We start from the raw sequence: 7,512 nt of genomic DNA, 5'->3' as shown, positions 1-7,512 counted from the left end.
CATGCACTGAACCTACGTATAATATGCAGCATGAATGTTCACGTATTTTATGATTGCAGCGAATAACCAACGGCCAAACATTTCCCATGTCATTCATGAAGTGCACTAAGCTTGTAAAAAATGGCAAACGTGTTCGGTCGACCAAGGACGTTTAATTTACTGTAAGGACGGTTTTGCACGGGCGGACACAATTGTATTATGTTAAAGCATCCGGGCGGACACGATTGCATTTGCAAAACAGTCCGGTGGACATGATTGCATATGCAATCATGTCCTCCGGATAGTATTGCATAGAGGACATAATTGCATGCGGCAACGGCGCACCACTCTCAGCCAATGATGGGTCTTCGTTGACTTCAGGAATTCCTTGGGGGCGCTGTTTTGCGTTGTGACATCATGCAAGATGCAAGGGATAAAAAACAAAGTCCCTTGAAGGTAAACGTTTCTCAAATTAATATATAATTGCTGAACAATATTAGTAGAAGTTGTTTAATTTCAAAACGTCGATGTTTGAAATAAAAGTTGTTTGACACAATCTGCTGTGAGGACATTATTGGTAAGGTTTTGGGGGTGTTTTGAAGAAATGCGGATGTGCTAAGCGAATGTGCCAACCCATTATTGGTCGGGGGAAACCCGCATTTTGTAATCTTTCAATTTTCTGAGAATGCATGACAAGTTTCAGCTTTTACCAGTTTAGCTAAGTGGATGTGCTGCTTGCTCCAGAGGTGAATATCATAATGAACGTTGACCTATATTCTACCCCGAACCCCCCCCCCCCCCCCCCACAAAAAAAATAGGTGTTTTCCGTATCTCAAAATGGCTAAGTAGGACCGCCACATAAGACAAAATGGTGTAATAAATTACAAGACACATTCATCATTGACTCAGCGATTTTTTTTTATCGGTGCAAATCTCTTTTGCGGTAGCACCATCGATGCAAATCTCTTTTGATGAGTTATAACCTACTAGTAGTATAGCCTATGTTGGTTTCGAAAAGAACCAGCGGTTGATATCTCAGCGAGTGTTAATATTGATATATAAATAAAATTGAGATAACTGCTTCATTAATTCATACTGTTGTTCATAAAAATAAATATACACGAACAAATGTTACCATTTTCGATAGGGACCAATGACACAAAAAAAGGAAAACAAAAGGACGATAGTGGAAATTTAAGTTAGTACAAATTCTCGGTGAAATTGTCAAGTGTGGGTATACAAAGGAAAGATTAAAAGTTTGCTCCACCAGGATGCGTTTTTGAGAATGTGGTTGTTGCTGAAGACATCGGGGTTTACCGACGAAGATGACACAAATACGATTGTTGCACATCACTCCAATCTATGCCACAACTTCTACAATGCCCAGCCCTTGTCGAGCAGTGCTGCCTTGAAGAAGACCCGATGGCAGCAAACGAGAGGGTAGTAAGATGTGTTTAATCCTGGGCACAAACTTTTGAAGAGTAGATGATGGACTCGAAAATATAAAATAACAAAAATAAACACGAATGTGCACGTCATCAAATCACTGAGCGTCATGATAGACATTTAGATGATCATCTTTCTCATGGTAAGATTTCTTTTTGATTTTCAATCGTCAAAAAATGTTGTGAATCACTTTCTAAAGCCCTGAGGGTAAACTATAAAGGAAAGACATATGCCAGTCACCCTCTTGATTACAATCCACTGACTTGGCGGAAAACACACATCGTTACAATGACACTGTTGCCATGGTGACATATTCTGTTGTCAAGGCCAGGAAACGTCCCCTTTGAATGAATCACTGGAGTACTGACAGCCGCGCTAACACACAGGAGAAAGTTTCGGGCACACGTGGTGACGTCATCGATTGGGGACACAAAGGGGGAATAAATTCAGCAAAACAACTGTGTTTGTTGTCCCTTGGGGAGGGGAGGGTGTGGAGGAAATCAAATGCACTGGACTGAGTGCAGACGAAACAAACAATGTTAGGCTCAGTGGACAATTTGATAAAAGCAACTTGCTTAAACAATTTGCTGCTAAGCGAAAAATGAGAAGGATACCAGTCACAAAATTGCACTTGGCATAGACCCAGTTTCATTAAGCCTGTAAGCACCAAAACTTTCTAAGCACAGAAAAGGTATAAACAGATTACCAGCCAAAATTAAATTAAGTTTACATTGCTATACATCTGGTGTCCCACTATTTGTTTTGCTTAGCAAAGAAATTTACTAAGCAGTATTTTGTGCTTAGCCGCTTTATGAAAATGGGCCATACCTTAGTCAATGGTAAGCATAATTTTATTTTACTTAGCTACTTTATATGCATATAAGCAGCTCTATGAATTTGGACCAGGGCATGACTCAATCATGAGGTCTGGGCGGGGTACTCTGGAGATACATTAATTAGTTCCTTTGTGTTTCCGGCAACTTCTGAAATCTTAAAAACATGTGGGGTTTCGCGTACCTGGTCTACTGTTGTGACCCCTGACCCCCTGATCTGCAAAAAGTATGTTTACACGCAGGTTTAAATACAGTACAATACAACGGCCTTTCTTCAACCACATGTTTTTATGTTTTCCCTCTTATCTCTGCTTTTTGGCACTGGGCCCCAAGGACATTCAACTTTTGAAGTAGCACAGGGAAAATGTTTCACTCTCAAAAGCTTTAAATCTGGGCATTTAAATGGACAACTAATAGAAACAAGATTAAATTTAAAGTAAGGCGTGGTTTTCTATACAGTATGTTTACTAATTTGTAAAGGCCTAGCCTATACGTACATCCCGCCCCCCCCCCCCCCCCCCCAATACAAATACTGGCTTGTGATAACCGAACAGCGCCATCATCCGGCAGGCAGCACACATCAGACTTCTGAAGTTACGCGTGCCGTCCACCGAGGCATAGACAAAATTAAAATCCATGCAGTACAAGGCGGAAAAAATTTCTGTCTAAACTTTTTTTTCTGCTTTTTAATAGTTTACATTTTTTTTATCACATTTACTTATCAGTAGGCCTGCTATTTTTCAACATTCAAATATCACTGAGCATTTTTGACGGCAGAGCTAGATATTTTGACAAAACAGAGTATGTGACTGTGGCTTATTAAAGGATTTGGGTACTTTTTCTAACACAAAACACAGTGTCCACAGATTTACATTAAACTTACACAGTTTGAATATAATGATAGTGGAAAGCTTCCCTTAAAATATTAGTTGCTGAGTGCTGTAGTTTTTGAGAAATGAGTAAAACAATGTCATAAAAACACGTTTTTACAAGCTAAAATAATTTCCGTCTCATGATCAGTGAGACGAAAATTATTTTCATGACATTATATTCCTTTGTGGGAGTTGCCGAGTTCCCTTGACGGGAAGATCATCTATACTTACAGTAACTACAAAAACAGCAACAATTAGCAACACTGACACCCCAACAGTGAACAAAAAAAATCAAAAACAACAACGGGAAAGTGACTTAATGAACCCTGTCCAGAACCCAAAAGAACACTTTGATTCTTTTTCATTCCTTATTCCCGCCATTTTATCCTCACCCTGGATTATTAGTTATAATTAAGCCGTCTGTGATTGACTCTTAAAGTCATTCTTCTGTACATTCCTGTGATTGGGGTTTACCGTGGAATGTTGCCTCGTTGCATCATCCTTTTTCTTCCAATGAAGGCGCTCGTTGTTATGCAAATAAGGAATTTTGCACCTGTTTCTGGAATACCAGTTCGTGACCAATAACGAGCCAATAACCAGCCTGCCTTTCATTCTGGACCTCGTCGTCGACTGGGATGGCAGCATGGCCGACCGCTCCGCTCCGCTCCCAACGTGGGATCTCGAAGTCGCGTTTTCGGATGAACTTTTTTTCTGATGAACTATATTAGTGGTATAATTTGCCAAAAATTGCCATTATTTTTATATAATGATGTGCATTCATAGACAATTCGATGGTTAACTGTTGAACTTTTAGAACCAAATATTTTGCCAACAATTTGAAGTTAGGCCTACAAAGTTGGAGTGTAAAACTTTACGACCAAAGCCGAAGACATCTCTTCAATGGCATAAGGTAAGACTTGGGAACAGTCATTTAAATATATAGATGTTAAATTTGCTTCAGGGATAAAAAATATTAATTTTGGTTTTTACCCATATACACCGATGTGTGTTAGCACTTTCCCGAGTCCTGCGGTGGAAACAAAATCACAGGCCTATTACTCTGGTGGGTTTCGAACCCACGACCTTTGCAATTCTACCGGCCGGTGTTCTCGTTGATGACACTGTTCTAGAATTGCAAATGCCTTGGGGTCGAATCCCACGCGAGATGCCAATGATTTTTTTCCCCTCAGACCTCGGGCAAGTACCGAGTAAACAGTGCCAAAACACACATCGGCGTGTGAGTAAAAACCGAAATAAATATACCTTGAAATTTTGTATCAAATAATAAACCACACGGGATAATTATTTAACCACACTTATTTATAGACGTTACCCTACCCATGTTGGGGACTCGATTCAACCCTGTCACGACCGGAGTTGGGCACAAAACTGCGCCCCTTTTACGATTTTATTATTATAAAATATCCGACCACAAATACAAAATTGTCTGACTTTCCCAAGACCATTTTAGCTGATCGTGAATAATTATTTTAAAATTAGTAGTTAGTATCTGGTGTCGGCTTTTAATGGTTACCCTTGATCAAATGATTTTAACGTTTAATAATAATATTAAAAAATGTCTTTTTCCAACCAAATCATACGCTAATTGTTTTCGGATTTTCTTCTCACAGTAATCATGTGTCACACGTGTTGGTGTTAAGTGCATTGTGGGAGTTCAAAATAACCGCCATACCCGCCGACCATCTTAGATTTTGTGTTTTCAGTCGCATTTATATGTTGAAACTTAATTCTTTATTTGTAATCATTTGATTATTTCCAATTTTTCATGCCATGAAATTTTATAGAATCATCGATCAAGCCTCATCATTACACACTGGGTCCATAAAATTAAAATGGGAACAGCAATAATTTCCGTGCCACAACGACAATCCCAGTTAAAAAATAATTGATTATTGATTATTTCTATAGTACTGTTTAAAAAAAAAACTAGAATTTTGTTGTTATCTGGGGTCAGCTGTGATTTTTTTCTTTTTTCTAATTAGGTTGAGAATTTTTTTCTTTCTAAAACAGAAATGGGAATCGGAAAGTAAAATTTACATTCATCAATGTCAGTTGAAAAACCCATGAACCATTTTGTATTAGTTTCTAGAAATTTCGAAAATGTTGCAAAAACATTCATTGGACTCAAAACTTTTGCATTTTTTTTGTGGCGGCGTAATTCTTTTCTTTTTTCTACAGTAAAACACACGCAAAGTTCAAAACAGATTAATTATTTCTACAAATGATTTAGCCTACCAGTACCTGAGCCAGATTTCATAAAGCTGTTTAACATAAATAACAGCTTAACCGTGTCCACTAACCAGAAATTGTATATTATACACTTTGACATGGTAGTTTAGTTAGTAAAAATTATTCTGGTAAGCGTATATTTTGATTTTTGGGGTTGAACAAAGAATTGACTCGAGTGGGATTCGAACCAACGACCTCCGGATTATTTTGTGATCTTTAGCTTTTTTGTGCTTTTAGAAGCTCAGTGAAAGTGGGCCCTGGCTTTTTGACGATGGCAATGCCATTGTTACCACCAATACCAGGGACCTCAATGCTTAATGGGTTCTATTATGGCGACAGTTATTTCCCCTTGCGTAATTGGACAAAAGAGAAAGTAGACCTTGGACAAAAACTTATTCTCCTCACCATGCAAAGCTTCAAACTCCATATTCAAAGGCAGATTGTACGATGGTATTGTCAGCTAAACTGTTGTTCAAATAACCATTTGCAAGTAAGATTTTGTGTGGAATCTGATACAATGACTTGTTTGGCACAAGTTACCGATTAAGAGTTGAACCCCTCATCTCAGACAATAGAGAGAGAGAGTTACTAGGGCAAATGGTTCGGGTCAAGCTTTTATATAGCAACCTCCAGATTGGCAATCCTTTGTACCATTGAGTCTTGGAAACATTCATTCAGAGTTGCGCATCATGCGTTTGTCACCTCTTACGTAACTACGCAAAATCTTGCCCAGAATCATGGGACAAAGCAACTGCTCTATGGTGAATTTAAAGGCAGCGTACACTAATGGTAATTACTCAAAATAATTATTAGCATAAAACTTAACTTGGTAACGAGTAATTGGAAGAGGTTGATAGTATCAAAACATTGTGAAAAACGGCTCCCTCTGAAGTGCCATAGTTTCGAGAACGAAGTAATTTTCCACGAATTTGATTTCGAGACCTCAGATTGAGAATTTGAGGTCTCGAAATCAACAATCTAAATGCACAGAACTTCGTGTGACAAGGGTGTTTTTCCTTTCATTGTTATCTCGCAACTCCGACGACCAATCGAGCTTAAATTTTCACAGGTTTGATATTTTATGCATATGTTGATATATACCAAGTTAGAAGACTATAGTCTTTGACAATTACCAATAGTGTCCACCGTCTTTACATTCAAGTGGTAACTTGTTATCAAGCAAGTGATTGTACCAAACAGTGCTCAAATCTAACTCGCGAATGGCTTATTGGTGGCAGAGTGGCCTGTTTTTATATATCCAAACTCACATCACCTTTAACAATGAGCGGCGTTGGTCATGGTTTACCTTTGTTCAATACAGAATTGATGTCATTCCAGGAACCTTTTGGTAATATACCTCGCTCTTGTGATAGTTGTTAATCGGGGGGGGGGGGGGGGGGGGTCAACACTTAATTGGTGACTTAAAAACAAAATTGTTAACAAAATGTTTACTTGTTGTTGGATTGTTTTCATTACTGGAAACGTGTCGGGGTTAAATTCCAAGAAGCTGGTGTCTTTCCAAGAAGCATTGATGTTACCTTCCTTCCTTCCTCCGTTGATGTTACCTTCCTCATCTATTTTGTATTAATCCGCGGGGGGGGGGGGGGGGTGCTATAACTAAATTCGTTTTTTTTTCAGGTAATTTTCAGTGGTTTTGTTTTGTCAACAAAATGTCACTTGTTTTGTGTTTTTGTTCAATGCTGTGAGACCATTACAGAGTTGGTGTTTTTAGCCCGTTTTCGGGGGTTTAAACATTATTATTATTATTATTATTTTTTAAACAGATTATTTTTAACATGCTAATTTTAATTTTCTAACTTTTCAGACCCGAACTTAAATTCGATCATCTATCAAGCCTCATCGTTGCATCATGGGATGGGAGTTGAAGATCTATGGATGTGGTTAGTGGACGGACATCATGATCTATGGATATGTGGTTTGTGGACGTAACATTGGAGTCTTCGCCGGAGTCCTCGCCGGAGTCATCGCCGGATTCAGGTAAGGAAAACTTGGCACCATCCGACCTCCACTTTAAAATGTCCCCCTCGCGATTCAATAGCTTTAATGTTTAACTTTGGTTCCCCATTCGAAGTCCCTTTGATCCACTTAGGCTAAAGTTTGAGTCCCGGCCT

Source organism: Asterias amurensis, chromosome 12, assembly GCF_032118995.1.
Source record: "Asterias amurensis chromosome 12, ASM3211899v1".
NCBI classification, from domain to species: domain Eukaryota; kingdom Metazoa; phylum Echinodermata; class Asteroidea; order Forcipulatida; family Asteriidae; genus Asterias; species Asterias amurensis.
The sequence above is the reverse complement of the archived record's forward strand: the minus strand, read 5'-3'. Positions refer to the sequence as shown.